Source organism: Osmia lignaria, chromosome 5 (assembly GCF_051020975.1).
Source record: "Osmia lignaria lignaria isolate PbOS001 chromosome 5, iyOsmLign1, whole genome shotgun sequence".
NCBI lineage: Eukaryota > Metazoa > Arthropoda > Insecta > Hymenoptera > Megachilidae > Osmia > Osmia lignaria.
In genome coordinates, this window is record NC_135036.1 from 8,516,302 (window position 1) to 8,531,203 (window position 14,902).

The 14,902-nt window shown below is 41.1% G+C and overlaps 1 protein-coding gene across 9 annotated transcripts in view; it reads right to left on the reverse strand.

Annotated features, from left to right (window-relative positions):
- Positions 1–14,902, reverse strand: part of LOC117605004 (paired box protein Pax-6) — a 74,312-nt gene that overhangs the window by 50,890 nt on the left and 8,520 nt on the right. For 6 of the 9 annotated variants that reach the window (XM_076688421.1, XM_076688423.1, XM_076688415.1 and 3 more), the window contains 2 exons: positions 12,234–12,445; positions 2,263–3,122 (listed from right to left, as the gene is read on the reverse strand). The gene's annotated coding sequence lies outside the window, so the exon portion shown is untranslated. The remainder of the gene's footprint in view (positions 1–2,262; positions 3,123–12,233; positions 12,446–14,902) is intronic. The other 3 variants (XM_076688419.1, XM_076688418.1, XM_076688420.1) reach the window with 3 other exon arrangements.

The window sequence follows — 14,902 nt, forward strand, 5'->3', positions numbered from 1 at the left end:
TATTTCGCTTACACGCATTAATTAATAATCTCGTTGCGTCTGAACGTAAACGCAGATTCATTTCGTTTCATCGTAAATGTATTTCTTTTATCAGCGAGAGCTCAAAGTAATTAAAAAATTTGTTTCGTAGCCAAATTAGGAAATTATATCTATCTTTAATATCATGGAAAAAAATTTGTTCCACAATTTATTTAAATTAAATTTAAATTAATTTTCGTACATATCTGTACAATTGAAGTTTCCACAGTGATGAACATGAAAATGGGTAGAATTTTATTAAATTTCATCTATGTTTCTTAATTTACCTACATGAAATCTTTTTCTACCCTTTCCTTTTATGAAATTTCAATTATACGTTTATCTAGATTTTTCTACTAATTAAACAAAGATAATGAGACATATTTTATCTTAATAATATGCTTTGTTCACTGTGTTTGAAATAAAGAGAGGACGAAAGCATACTGTAAATCGAGAATCATTTATTTTCATAATGATAGTTTTTAGATATGCAAATAAATGGAGAGTCGGTTCATTGATCAACGCTAATGCACATATGTATATCGTTTGCACGATATCTACGGGTGCTTAACGACACGTTAATAATATGTATAGTTAACTGGCTGTTAAACGATTATAGATCTTATGGAAGCCTTTCCAAGCGTATAAAACGATTTGCGTTAACGTAATTCCAGCGTTCTACCGTGAAAATCACTGCTTATGTTCTTCGAACATTTTCCTGAGCAACCATATTTATTTGAAATCGTATTTCAATTTCCTTTCTGAAGGTTATTAAACAAATCCAAATTTCTCTGATTCAGATATTTCTATGAAGAAATTTATACTGAATAACCATTAATGTTTTATGAAATTTAATTACCACAATAATTTTTGGTAATCAGAGGAAATAATTAACGAACGAATGAAGAAAAGCTAGGATCCATTTATCTACTACCCTCTCAAACAATCTTTATAACCAATAATATTTTATTTCAAGCATTCTCTGGAAGAAGCAAAAAAGAGGATCTCTTTCAGAGAGCATCGAAAATAAAAAGTGAGATCGAACGAGTGGCACACTAGAGAATCAATATAGAGGAACGTAGACGGGAGCACAAAACAATTTTTAAGCGTCGAAACCGAAAACTACTAGAAAAGCCCCGGTGAACAACGAACCCTCTCGAGTCGAGGCAAGGCACGTTCACAATGTGCCCGTCGAATGTCACCGCGGGGTGTCCAACACTTGTACGTCGGCCATTCAACCAGGCTTCGTTCTCGCTTCACGGATTTTACACGGCGAGAGTCATGTAGTCTATTGCCTAATTACACCATAATACTGTACACCGGGAATGACGAAAGAGAGAACGAAGAGAGAACGCGGGATGGCGAGGGTGCATCGTCGCGTGCAAACGGGAAAACAGCGAAACAGAGAGACAGTGAAGCTCAACGTACCGTTCAATCATATTCATCTCTGATAGAGGGTGTATTGTGCCTTAAGCTGTATTATACGGTACGCGTATGCAATCTGCATCCTCGCACACACCGTGTACTCGCGCGTTCAACGCCCACCCTGATACTGACTATTAAGCGGCAAGACAAGCCGGAAGGGTTGTTCCTTTCCGTGCACCGTCGCTTTACTATCTTCCAAACTCGTCACGCTATCCGACGAATTTCAAATTTTCTTTCACGATCAGTCGATGAAATAAAGGTCAGTGATGACCGTCGCGACGCCTCGAATTTTATTATTAGGAAAGAAGAAGAATAATATTGTAGCATGTCTGACTAGATACGTCCATTTCCACTGTGATTGATCAAAATCTCAACTCTTTATTTCCATTAAATTGTTGTTTAATGGACCTTAACTTCTGAAGGATTTTACAGAAAAATTTGCAGAAATTAATTATAATGTAAGCAAACTTTTAAAGGACTCTCATCATAGTATTTCTGCCAATACCACCTTGGTAATTAACATTTTCTAGGCACATTTTCAGCTTTTATATCACTGTTTGAATAATTTAGAATACTATATTATTATTTCAAGCTATCAGAAGTTGAAATTTCATATTTTCTTCATTTTTACCCCTTGCATATTCAATGGAGTTGAAGTGAGAACTTTGCGAAGATGTCATTAAATGACAAAGGTACATCGTTTTCAACCAAAAAAGTATTAATTAATCTCCAAAAATGTATCTCCTTCCACGAATTTCGTGGTCCAAGTTGTACCGAGTGGAAGAACCAGAATAACATAGGAAGCACGTGACTACTCACCAAAAGCTGCCGTCGGCCGCCGCCGTTTCCTCGGTCGGTTTCCTGGACCGAGCACCACCGGCGATCACTGGCGCAGATACTTCTTCACAATTTTCACGGAACGAAGGCAACAGCGTCTGTCGCTACAGTCACTCTCCTTTGGACACTGTTAAACAATCGCGTAGTCACGTGGTAGAACACCCCGGCAGAGTCCGAGAAATTGAAAAGATAACTTAACGAACAATCGTCAACGAGTCTCTGTAAAAAAAGAAAAGGGGAAAAAATACGTGTCCCATACACTGGCCACGGATCGAACCGAGTCGTCGATTGCGAATAAAATCCCGTCGAACAAGTTTAGCGCGAATACGCAGGTAAACGCACCATGGGGGTGGCTCCGGCGCACGATCCGCACGAGCGCAGCACACGTGCTGCTCTGCAGCGTGATTCTTCTGCTTGCCTTGGCTCTCTCTCTCGACGGAGAGAGCCGGTGCGCGGAGAGAAATAGAAGAAGAAAGAGAGAGAGAGATAGGAGAGCGTGGAAGAAAGAAGGGAGGCTAGACGATAGAAGCGGGCACTAGCGGGCACCGCTGGCCGTGGAAATATTATTAGGTAAAAGCACACGCACGGACTGGCACGCAACGACTTGCGGACTCTCGTTGGGTCGTGTGCTGGCGACCCTGCGATTCGTGTTGGTACCTCGAGTACGCCGGACCAATGGGCGAGGGTAACGTTGCCACCACCAGCCTACCTCGACACGGCCAGTGGGGATGCTGGCTCCGCTTCGTGACATCATCGATTCTGAATGGTGGAAATGCTCAACCGTGCGGAAGGCTCATCGGAGGGCGCGTGTTTGCGCAGGCGCGATTGCCAGGCCGCGCAACCTACGGGGAAGAACCGTACGTGAGATAAGTTCGCGCCAGATGGAGACCGACTGCTTGCGCGGTCGGTCTCTATCTTTTGAATTACAACACTTAGTTTCTCCTGTTTTCTATTTTCTTTTCTTTATAACGAATATCAATTTTCTGTGCACCGATTAAGAAACTGTCAAATGTTCTTCTATATCGGTTTTAGTTTTGGAGAGAAGAGAATCGATAGCAAACTTTGTGTTGTAACTGTAAGGGTTGTATGTTGAGTACCACTGACATATCTTGTGAAAATATCTTTTGTAAGGGTTTAATATTTTTCGTGACATAAGAAATTTTGGGTATTCCAGGAACTGGCGAGAAATTGGTGTCCTTCCAATTTTAATGATTCTTCAAATTGAAATGTATAAGAAAAATCTTCTTCCTGTCAACCGAATGTGATACCCCTTTCCATTTGTTATCTATATGTAAAAAGAAATAAAAATTCGTTTATGGTTAAAGAAGAAAGTTTGTTTAAAAATTTCCACCGAGGCCTTTAGAAAAACCTTGAAGAGATATTAAAATATAATTTCCAGTAACCCCCTTTGTGCGAAACAGTATCTAGTCACGCGTGGATCACTCGTGGGTGCTATGCACTCGAAAGTACGGAACACAGGGGGTGAGTCACCCTCTTTTCTTCCGTCACGGGCCCCAACAGCCTCCCCCGCGAGCTGCTTCGCGACCAGAGACAGGGGACGGGAAAGGAATAACTGCATCAACCCCTGTCAGTGGCGCGAACGTTTAGGTCATCTCATTCCCTCTCTAAGAAACAAGCTCGTTTCACACGAGACCAAAAGCAATTTTCCCTTCTAAACGACTGTTTCAAAGTCGAACTATGAATGACTCTTGAAAGTATTCCACAAATCTCTTTATACGATTCTTAACTTCGATAACTGACCACAGAAGTCACGAACCTCGTGGAGTTCAACTCGAAGATCTACCATTCGTCCCGTCATTTTTAAAGGATCGAAATGTTTGTTTTCATCGGGTGCACATCAAATTGAGTAAGATTGTTTGGATAGCTCTGTTGGCTAGGTGAGAGAATGCAAAGTCACGATGTGAACCCAGCTTTAGGAGATCCACGCCGTGGAAGTAACGCGTTTCGATTTTGCGTTAGCTCAGCTACGCGTGAATCCAGCCAAGGTCAAGTCGTTCCCCGTTTCCGAGCATCCCTCTACCACTCGGTTAAGATCGATTCTAACAAATTTCATAGCCAGCCTGGATCTGCATGAAAGCGGGATAATATTTCGACTTGCTGTGATTAGTCACGCGTACACACTCTCACCCTAGAGACAGTCGTGTCTAGTATGACACACGACTTTTTCATCTGATCTGATAATGATGATGAATTTTTTTCTTTTATGGAACACACGCCAACCCTTTCTATGAAGTTTTCTTAATTAGGATTCCTTCTTTAGCATGTGTTGGGATATGTGAAGCGATACATAGTCGTGAATTTGATTAGCAACATAATCCTCGGATGGCGGACCATGGAGAGAGCCTCATTAACCCAGAGTCAGAGTTCAAGGGTTAAAGAAACTCTATGAACTCTTTCATGTACTTATACAAATTAATATATGAAAATGATTAAGTGTCTTCGTAGAAGAGCAGCGTTTGCTGATTATAGTAAGATCGTGTTATTCTTAGCGTACTGCGGAAACTTTGCGACAGCTCTCTGTAACTGTTCGCTAATCGCGAGGATATGTAACTAACAATTGCTTGATGGAGCGTGATGATAATTCTGTGATATGAAGCGTGTGTAGAAGTGAAGGAAGACAGATATCCGTTGTTTTCATATCGCCTGAGAGCGTCAGAAGCGAGCGAATCATTTGCTTTCGGTGAAACAAAGAATCACGAGGATATTCAGTTTTATTATTAGGACTACTTTTCAAGTTCTGAAATATATTTTCATTGTTCAATTGTTTTCTGTATTATTAATAAAAAGAAGTCAAACTTCTGACTTGCAACCTACGTAAGTAGAATTTGAAGTAACGCGTAAAAAAGTGTCTAAAAAAAAAATATTGTATGACAAAATATTTGTTAATCGATATCTTGCTATTTTTATCGAGAAATGAAGGTCACTGTGTGCTTTTTTTTCAACGAAAATTGAAACTGCGTCGATGTATTAATTGTACCTCATATTAAGATATTACTAACTCAGGTGCACCAAGTTTGATTAAAAATATAATCAACTGTTATTATTGTTAATAATCAAAATAATGAAAACTTGGTACTTTGTCTAAAAGATCAAGTAAAAAAAAAAAAACTAACACGTGTTATAATTTTTAATAATTTTGTTCAACTATTTTTGATTCATGATATATGAAATTAGAAATGTTGATCATTTGTTATAACAATCAAAGAGATCATTTTTCATCAAGATCAATAAGCGCAGAAGCTGATTACTTATCGCAAGTATCTGTTCATCGATTGTTTTCAGCCACTTGGCCAAACACGAAATTCATGATATACGACGAATCCACGTCGAAGTCAATAAACTGGTGACAAAAAGTTCAAGGGAAAAATTATTTACCCATATCGATACGCATTCATTAATCTTTCTGATAACCACCATACCACTCGTCGAATACAACTTTGTTCAGCTGTTACTCTACCAATACATACGATTCGTTTTACTTGGAAAGAAACTTGATCTCAATTCAACAACCAAACTTGGAAAATCGAGTCAATTAATTTAAACTCTAAATATTGCTAAATGTGTTCATCTGTCGTAGAAAGCAAAATGATTTTTAATCATTGATTTCCCCTGAAACAGGGGAAACCTGATCCTAGTAAGAAACTCTTATATGACAAGTGACATAAAAATATGAATTTATGTAAATCCATGATTTATTTATAAAGGGGTAGTTACTTGGCAGTCAATTTGAACCGTAGAATGCGTTCCATTAGGGGAGGTCAGTATCACCTAAGGGTCCAAGGATTGCAATCACCTTGAAAAAGCTTTCATTTTTTTTTCTCGGTTCAATGATGAATCGTAAGGGTTGTAGATTTGATCCAGGTACTTCTATCCGAAAATCTAATAAAAAGTACCCCGATATAGGGAGGTGACAAAGTTGCACATCCCTTAGATTCTCTGTTTACCTTGATACCTGACCGATTTTCAGATCAGACTTGGACCACATTTTCTCAGCATTAAGGCATCGTTCAAACGGTTCAGACGATACCTTAAGGCTTCATCCTTACCGAAAGTGTTAAGGTGGATGTTGGAAAACGAGCTCCATGGGCCGCGCAGGTAAAGAGCGAGACAGGTGAAAGGTAGGGCCTATTCGCAATGGAGGGAGAAACACGAGGTAGGTTGAAAAGAACGAAAGAGCACGTAGAAGGGTAAAACAAACAAATTAACGTCAGAGTTGGTTGTTTATTGTTGGGTGGGGACACGGTAACCACGCCTTTGTCAAGCACGCCCTCCGACCGTTGTATTCCCCTTTTAACCCCACTCCACCGACAACGCCCTCCCCTCACAGTCACTTTCAACCCCACTCTTCGAAACGAAGCCGGTGGTGGAAATGACGTCAGTCCATACCCCGACATGCAACAGGCTGCTCCAGAGCCCGTACTCGTGGACGTTCAACGAAACTTCGGCTAGTCGGATAGAAAAACTTTCTTTTCTTACATGTTGCAACTCTAGCCGAGAGTTTTCGAGCAGTTCAAGATTTTCAGGATATTTCATCAGGATTCGAAGGACGCATCGATACCGACATCATTTATAGGCAATAAGTTCAAAGTTGTAAAATAGAATAAAAATTTGAGAAATCTATGATCTATGTATTTCTTTTCATCCATGATTGAATAATTAAAAAATAGAAGATAATTTTAAAATTTGCAAAATTTCTGTTTCATCTGGAGTAATTAAAAAAATAAGTACTCCATTCTAATTAGAAAATATAAATAGATCATGAATAAAGGGGTGAAGCTTTTAATTCTCCGCGGTTAAAATTGATCGAACTCGACGTCCATCATCAGGAAGAGAGGAGAGACGCTTCCGAAAGACAAACGAGGCGGGTGGCGCGTTATCGGATAATTTTCGTGGATTCCTGGGTAAACTGGCGAAATGATGGATCGACTTGCAGAGCAGTGGCTGAGTCGGAAGATCGGTAACGTGTGAAATTTTTGAAAGCCACGCTAAGCGCGATCTCCCGCTCGACCGTGCGTGCACGTTAGGTACACACATTGCTCTAACAATTTATGACCTTCCTACCTTCTCCTACCTATCTCTATCGGATACATTTACCCTTGAAATTGAAAGGTATTATCTCAAAAAAAAAAGAAAGAAATGATAGAACTAAAAAAGAAACCTTTGTCAACGATGAATGGAAAAATAGGAAATAAAAATTTGTGAGGGAGAAAATATTATACCTATAGACAATTTCCTTAAAAAAGATAACACTTGCGTCTGGTATTAAGAAGGAAGATTCAATTGAAAAAAGAAGAAGATATTTAAAATAATTGACAAAGAATTTAGTTATCGTTTATAATAGTTCTCTGTATCTTCATCACACACGTCTTCTCCCTCGACCGTTTCGCATGCTCATCTTCTGCAGTAGCTCTCGAAATCGCGTCAGCATTTAGCCAGCAGTATATTAGGCGAAATACAAGCGGATATCCTCTCACGGACCATTACTGTTACCTTTGATCATCGCATGACCGGAGACTGGTTAACGCTGCGTCATCAGAGCATGAATTTCTCTCTATCTGCCCTCAGTATAATTTACAATCCGTTGCCGGCTTTCTCGCTGAACATACGAACACGCTTTCTCCTTCTCTTAACCAAACCCCCTTCGGTTCAGTATTATCACCGCCATTTCATTCTTTTTTTTCTTCCATTTCGTTCTCTATGTCTCTTTCCAGCGACAAGAATTTCGCTAACAGTGTGGAATCGAAGATATTTGAAATATTTCAACCCTCCACGTGTATCTTCTGTGCGTTATTTTTGGACTATAAATTTTATTTCTTAATTACTTTCATAAATATAACAAATTTTAATCCTCTCTTATAAATTTGTCAAATTGAATTTTTGAAAAATTATCATTTAGCATCCCTTTTGATTTATAAGACAATAATTTTCCTCTTTTGTTTGCATATTATTTCCTCGAAATTTCTAATAGAAATAGCCTTTGCTTAGAAGAATTTTAATAAAGCGTCAAGAGAGAACGGTACGCGGTGTGTACCCCAGGGTGTCGAATAATGGGGTGTCCGTGTTCGGTATCGTTATAATGGTGTTTCCCTCTCCTCCCTGACAATAGGTCGGCCAGGTCAAGTGTGCGTATACTAATCATGTTTCTGATCAGGACAGAGGTCCGAAAATGTAGCGAGGAAATGCGAACTATGCAGGAAGCACAATGGCCTTCTCACACTGTCCGCCAGATGCCACGGATATTCTGCACGCTGACCCTACCTATACCATTGGCACATGAAAATACTCCAACGACAGTATATTTACTGCTAAAACGGATACGCGGTGCGTTAGAAAAGTAATAAAATTAAAATATACTTCCCTTTAAACGTTTCTCCCAAAATGAATATTTGAAATTTTTGAAATTTTTCTATAAATTAGGGTAGCGATAAATAAATTCACAGTAACACAAGTCAACGATACGTGACACGGTTCCGTTCAGAATGATATTCTTTGAGAATAAAGCTATCTGTGAAAAAAGAAACTTATTTTCACGCGGAGTCACCTGCTTTTATGTTGTACCGGAACAGCCCGCGTGAAGCTGTCATTCTTTGAACGAAATCCGAGAAACGTTGGCCAGGCTTTCCCACATGAACCAATGGAGAGGTTACGAGAGGGTGGATCAGGCGTAAGAGAAATTGCAATAAAGACTTTCAACCACTGTTGGGGGATCAGTGTCGAGAGAGGTAAAAGTGTCGTGAACGTGACGAAGAGGGAGATTACCACCGGCTTCCTAAGGAGCGAAGAGGAGGCATAATGTCGCGTGGGATTGCGTGGGATTAAAATCGAGTATCAGCAGCAAGGGGTGTAAGTCCATCCTTTCGTATAGACACACACGCCTACCTTTCTTTTCAACGCACGTGTATTCAGAATAACTCAAGTGAATAACGTAACGCAACATCTTATTCGCATAGGCGCATATTTCAAGTGAAATTTAAAAAAAGAACCTGACCTTTAAAAATGAAAATTACCTAAAGTACGAATTTACAGAAGTGATCGAAAAAATAGAATTTTTTAATCTTCAGAAGACTGGAGATTATAAAAATGATCGAAGAATAAATTAGATGTTTTATTTAATGAATTTCTGTCTAGACGCCAATGCAGGATTCACCTTGCCGCGATCGAAGATGTCCCACAACAGGCACGGGGGTGCACAAAGACGCAAAGAAGGGTTCCGGGATGATTGAATGGCCTAGTGGTGGATTTAAAATCCGGCCTCCACTCGAAATCGTGTCGTCGACGAACGAATAGGTCGCGCAGCGTGCGAAGGGATTAAATGGTAACGCAAAGTTCTCCACCCATTTCCACGATATTCATCGCGGCCCTGTTCCTCGGGGTAGACACGAGACTTCAAAGCGATCTCGCGACTTGGGGCGAGTAAACACCACGATAAATAGCATCAAGAAAATATTATAATTACAATTGTAATATTGACATAATAAAATTATTTTTCTACTAATCACTCTAATACGAAACTCTTATTTTTACCTATCCTATCAATTATTAATTATAATTTTGCAACGTATATGAATTGAAAGTTCTCGTATATAGATTCTTAAAAAATTGCAAAAAATATGCGTGCATGTTATCGAGACCGGTGGAATATTTGACAAATTCCCACGGCATCGTTCATGCAGATGGTGGATCAATCGCACAGGTGTAATTTCCTCATCGTGGACATCATCGAGGTGGTCCATTTCCCATCGTCGGTCATCTGCCAGATTCTTTGAAAATGTTGCCGCTGGTATAAGGTGTCGTTAGCTGTACGACAGGTGACCGGTCGTCGGGTCACCTTATACCCTCCGCCGTGCCATTCTTCGTCGTCTCTAGGATTTGCTTGTTCGGGATGTTTACGACATTCTGCAGCGTAAGGTGCTGGATGCTTCTCTCTAATGGAGTAGTGTTACACTTCTGGGTGGTTCATGGTTTCACCGGCAAACTCGCCTTCTTTCCTTCGTTTTTCACTACGGCCAAGATCGTTTACACGCAGCCTGTCTTTTCCGTGAAAGTCTAGAAGACGGCGGTGTAATTACTTTGAAACTTTTTACCATCGATGGACAGGTTTTTCCAACTTCCTTTCGCCATTTACGCATTGATCAATGTATACGTTTTTTAAAGTTGTTGTTATTAATTCTTAAACGGTGGTCCTCAAAGATAATTGTTTTTTTTCTTTTTTGTATTTTAGTCTTTTGGTAATAATTAGATCATCTAAATTTGGCCAATAAATTTCAAACTCTTTAGTGTCAAGTGTGTGTATATCAAATTCTTTTCTGGCCCATGTCGATTTAGTCAGCAATTGTTGGGTAACTGAAAGCATCGATCTATCAGAATGGTAACTTTTCACGAAAATGACAGAATTGTGTCGGCGAAAAGGGTGTCGAAGCAAATAAGTGCAGTCGCGATACGACGCCTGTTTGCTCGCTAACAATAAGTGATCGATGGTCGGGTTCCTGACTCAGCAGACATTCGCGAAACCGAACACCGCAGCCATTTTTTCCTGCAAATATGCACGCGACAGATGCGAACAAGCATATGCCCTAATGTATCACGGCGTATATTGCTCAACTACGATATCCATGGGCTGCCTTATCAAATAATCCTGAAGATGACTTATTTTAAGGAATAATTCATTTTTAATTTTGGAAGGAAAAATAGAAAAACCACCCCTGTTTAATTGAAAATTTTTCAAGCTACAAATAAACACTCTAACACTTGCTATCACTTCAAGAACAAAGCACGGCGTAAAATAATAAGAAAATCACAAAATACGAGCAGAATGGAAAATAGTCTTCGACGAATCGAAACTTATCCGAGATATACACACTCTGATTTCTCTGGAAACAAGCTTTTCAGCTGCTTCGGTTAATTCGTCGCGGCTCGAATGTGTTCCATCGCGAACAATGAGAGGAATTATTGACATGGTCGAGCAGCACGCGCCGGAAATCAATGGCGACGAATGTGGCGGCGTCGTCGTTGAAGCGCGTGAAGCTAATGTTCGTTGCATGCCACTTCGAGCAACTCGACAGCGGTCCGAGACGAATTCTACAAAAGTTGACGTCTCCATCTCTCACGATCGAAACGAATAATATGAACGAGTCACGCCCATCCCGGACCCTTTTGTCGTTTGGTAATGTTGTTGCCTACAGATTTATTATTCCAACAAGGGTGTCTTGTCGTTATCCACGCTCGATTTCTATCCTTCATCCCTTCGCCAATCTCCTCCCTTTCAAGTTATTGCTGTTTCTTATTTTCAATTGATCCGAGAAAAATAAAGAAAATTTGTTTGGCCCTTTGGATAGTGGCCCCAAGAACTATAAGTTATTAAAATTCCTACCGAATATTATACAACTTAAAAAGTGACATTCAATCCTCCTGAAAGTCATTTATCCAAGGACGTTTCACGGATAGCCAAGTATATACCCGGGGTGAAAGTGAAGCACGGTGAGGAAGGTTCGAAGGGTGTACTGGAGGGACAGTAGCGCGTCATCTAAACAGAAGCAGTCGAACGAAAATGAGAAGGTCAGAACCGCGCGAGTAAAAGAGCGAATAAAAGAAGAAGATGTATAAAAACAGGCTGTATGAATAAGCAGAAGAGAGATGTAGCGAAGGGTAGGAAGGTAAGACGAGTGGTTACGGGGAAGTGGGCCATGTAGGGGGATGGGGTGGCGGGGTCGGTGGTGGTGGCAAGGTAGTCATGACGACCGCAGCGACCAATCATCCGGAAGTAACGCAGCGCGAGATAACTCTGCATCCAATCAGGTTTAAAGCGGGGACGGGGCTGGCCATCCCCCGCAGAAAATCACCCCCGTAACGAAATTTCCACCGTACGAGGGTAGATATACAAAACGACAGACGGCCCTCTCCCTCCTCTATCTTTCTCTGTCTTTTGTACTTACCCCTTGGTGACACGTCTCGCACAGTAGTGTCGTGTCGAGGATAAGCGGCAGCATCGCCTCCGCTTATCCACCCTCTAGATCCTCCTTTTCTTTTAATTCATAATGCTGCCTCGTCACTGATAACCTGTTGGTCGCTGATAAATCGACGGACTTCTCAGGACCTGAAGAAAGGAAGCGCATAGCTGGTGGTATCCTTGCGTAAAACCTCCATACTATCAGCACACGAAATAAAAATTAGTAATATGCAAATTACATCCTCCAAGTGCGAAATATTCCTTTACGATTCCTGTAGAATTTTTCTTGAAATAAAAGTATATCAGTTCGTTTAAAGTACCGACACCTTCTGTTCGAGATTCAAACGTTAACCAAGTAGCTGAAAGTGTTGATCGTTTTCCAGGATGCTTCTATCGCGAAATATTTTTCAGCGTTGATAACCAAACCGACGCTCGCCGAAGCACTCGATAAATACACAGGGGTTGACATCCGCCGCGTAAATGCGTCAGGATGGCTTGTATGTGGCGAAGTTGCGTTTATGGGCTGGCAGCGGCCAGATAAGAAGTCTCGTAAAACGAATGGCGTCCCATAAGTGTTCGAGGCAACTTCGACGCGATCGCTCGTCGAACGTGTACCTCGCATTTATCACGTCTATCGACTTCTCCACATTCTTCTGTACACCATCGTCTGCTGATGTTTTTCATAAATCGCCAAAACCAGATCTCGATAAATCTCGACAATAGCATCGGCTATATTTCATCTCTCTTATCATAGTTCCTCTTTATAATTTTATAAATATTCCCCCTGGTCTCAGCAATTTCGAGTCTAAAGTCGAGGCAAGTGATTTGTATCAGTCGCTAATTAATAAAATGAGCGACCCGTCTACAAACAATTTGACAGAGAGTGTCGATAATGGATCGAGATTAATTCCAACCGAATTATATAAACCCGTTTGCGTTTTTCTCAAATCAACCGAGAGGATATTGTTTGGCCTGGTGGAAAATTTTCTTCGGCCAGCTTAGTCTGCCAAAAAAAAAAAAAAATTCTTCCACGATATCGAATCGCTAATCTACTTCGCGCCTTCTTGATTACGATACACGCCCAGGCGGCTGGAAGGAATAAAGGAAAGGTAAAATGAAAAAAAAAAGGAGAAAATTTGTTCTCATCATCCCGTCGTTCGCAACTTGCTCTCCTTCTCTCTCTTTCTCTCTCCGCCCTTCCCTCCCGCTCCTCTTCTACTTTCGTCGAGAGCGTGGGTGGATGAATTCCATCGTTATCGAGTCGCACCCCCATTTTACAAACGGGAAAGCTTCTCTCCCGTCCGCAAAATCCCTCGACCGAACGTGCATATTTCCATTTGACACGCCTCAACGATCGCCTGATTTTATTAAAAACCCCCGTAACCTGGTTCCGCTCGTCGTTCTCCAGTCTCCAAGGGTGAAAATCTTTCCTCCAGATGCCTTTATTGCGTACCCACCTCTCTGCACCGTAAAGGTGCGCGATGGAAAGCGAAACAAAAGCGCCCGATCGAAGATAGCGATTGAAGATTGCTCGTACATAGAACATTATTCGTTCCAATGTAAATCATGTAATATGGAATCGATGGAAATTTAAAAAAACCCTCCATAGCGTTAAATATAAAAATTCTAAGTAATTCGTCACATTAGCAAAGGAAATTTTAAAAAAGAATTCCCCAAGTTATTCGAATACATAAAAGGAAATGAAGAAGAAAGGTATCTAAGAAACAGCAAAGAATAAAGAAACGTGTAAAAAAAAAAGGTCTGATAAAAGAATCGGTGAAAATTCTGGAGGACATTAATTCAGATTGGCTGAGCAGAACGCGATTCGAGACGCGGATTCAGAGTTAATCGCGTTACATTTCGAGGCCTCTCGTGTCGCTGGAAACGCAAGCCCCCTTCTCGATAACAGAAACGACAACAGCTCGTTACGCGACGCCATATTTGACCCTCTTCCTCCTCTCTTGGTCCTAATTTTGAAACTCATCCGCTGTCTTGTCGTAGGAATCCAGCAGAGAGAAAGAAGAGGGAGAGGCGTAAAGCAAAGCAAAGCAAGGAAGAGAGACGTGGTAAACGAGGTCGAGTGTCGGCAGCGTATAATTTCGATGACAAGCAAAGGGGTGGTTGTACCAAGCCCGTTTCTATCCTCACGGACTGCGAGCGGTGAGCCACCCCAGTGATTGTATTAATTCAAGCTTTCCCATTTACTTCTCAGTTTACCCTCTTTCTCCTCCCTTTATCACCCTACGCCGTCTCGGTCGCACACGGTAGTCGCGATGGCCCTCGCCTCCTCCCCGGCGCGACCCTCCTAAAGCACGACTTCCGGGGCCAAACGAAGCGTGCGAGCCTCGTGTATAATGAAGCGCGTTCGTTCGTTTCCTCGCCGTTGTTCCAGCCGTTCTCACCGTCCTTCGTGTTCTTGGACTCCATGGAAGACCTCCGAACACGATGGGCAAATTTAAAGTTGCCATCCCGATCTTCCAATTACTACGGAAGCTTATGACGCGTTTAAACTTATTAATCTTCAGTTTATTACCTGGAATTATTGGCGTGATAAAAATTTCGATGAATCGAGAGACGAAAATATTGAGATTTCTAACGACGAAGAGCGTGGCAATAATATTTTTGACGGTGGATCGATGTACGGGAAGAGGGGTG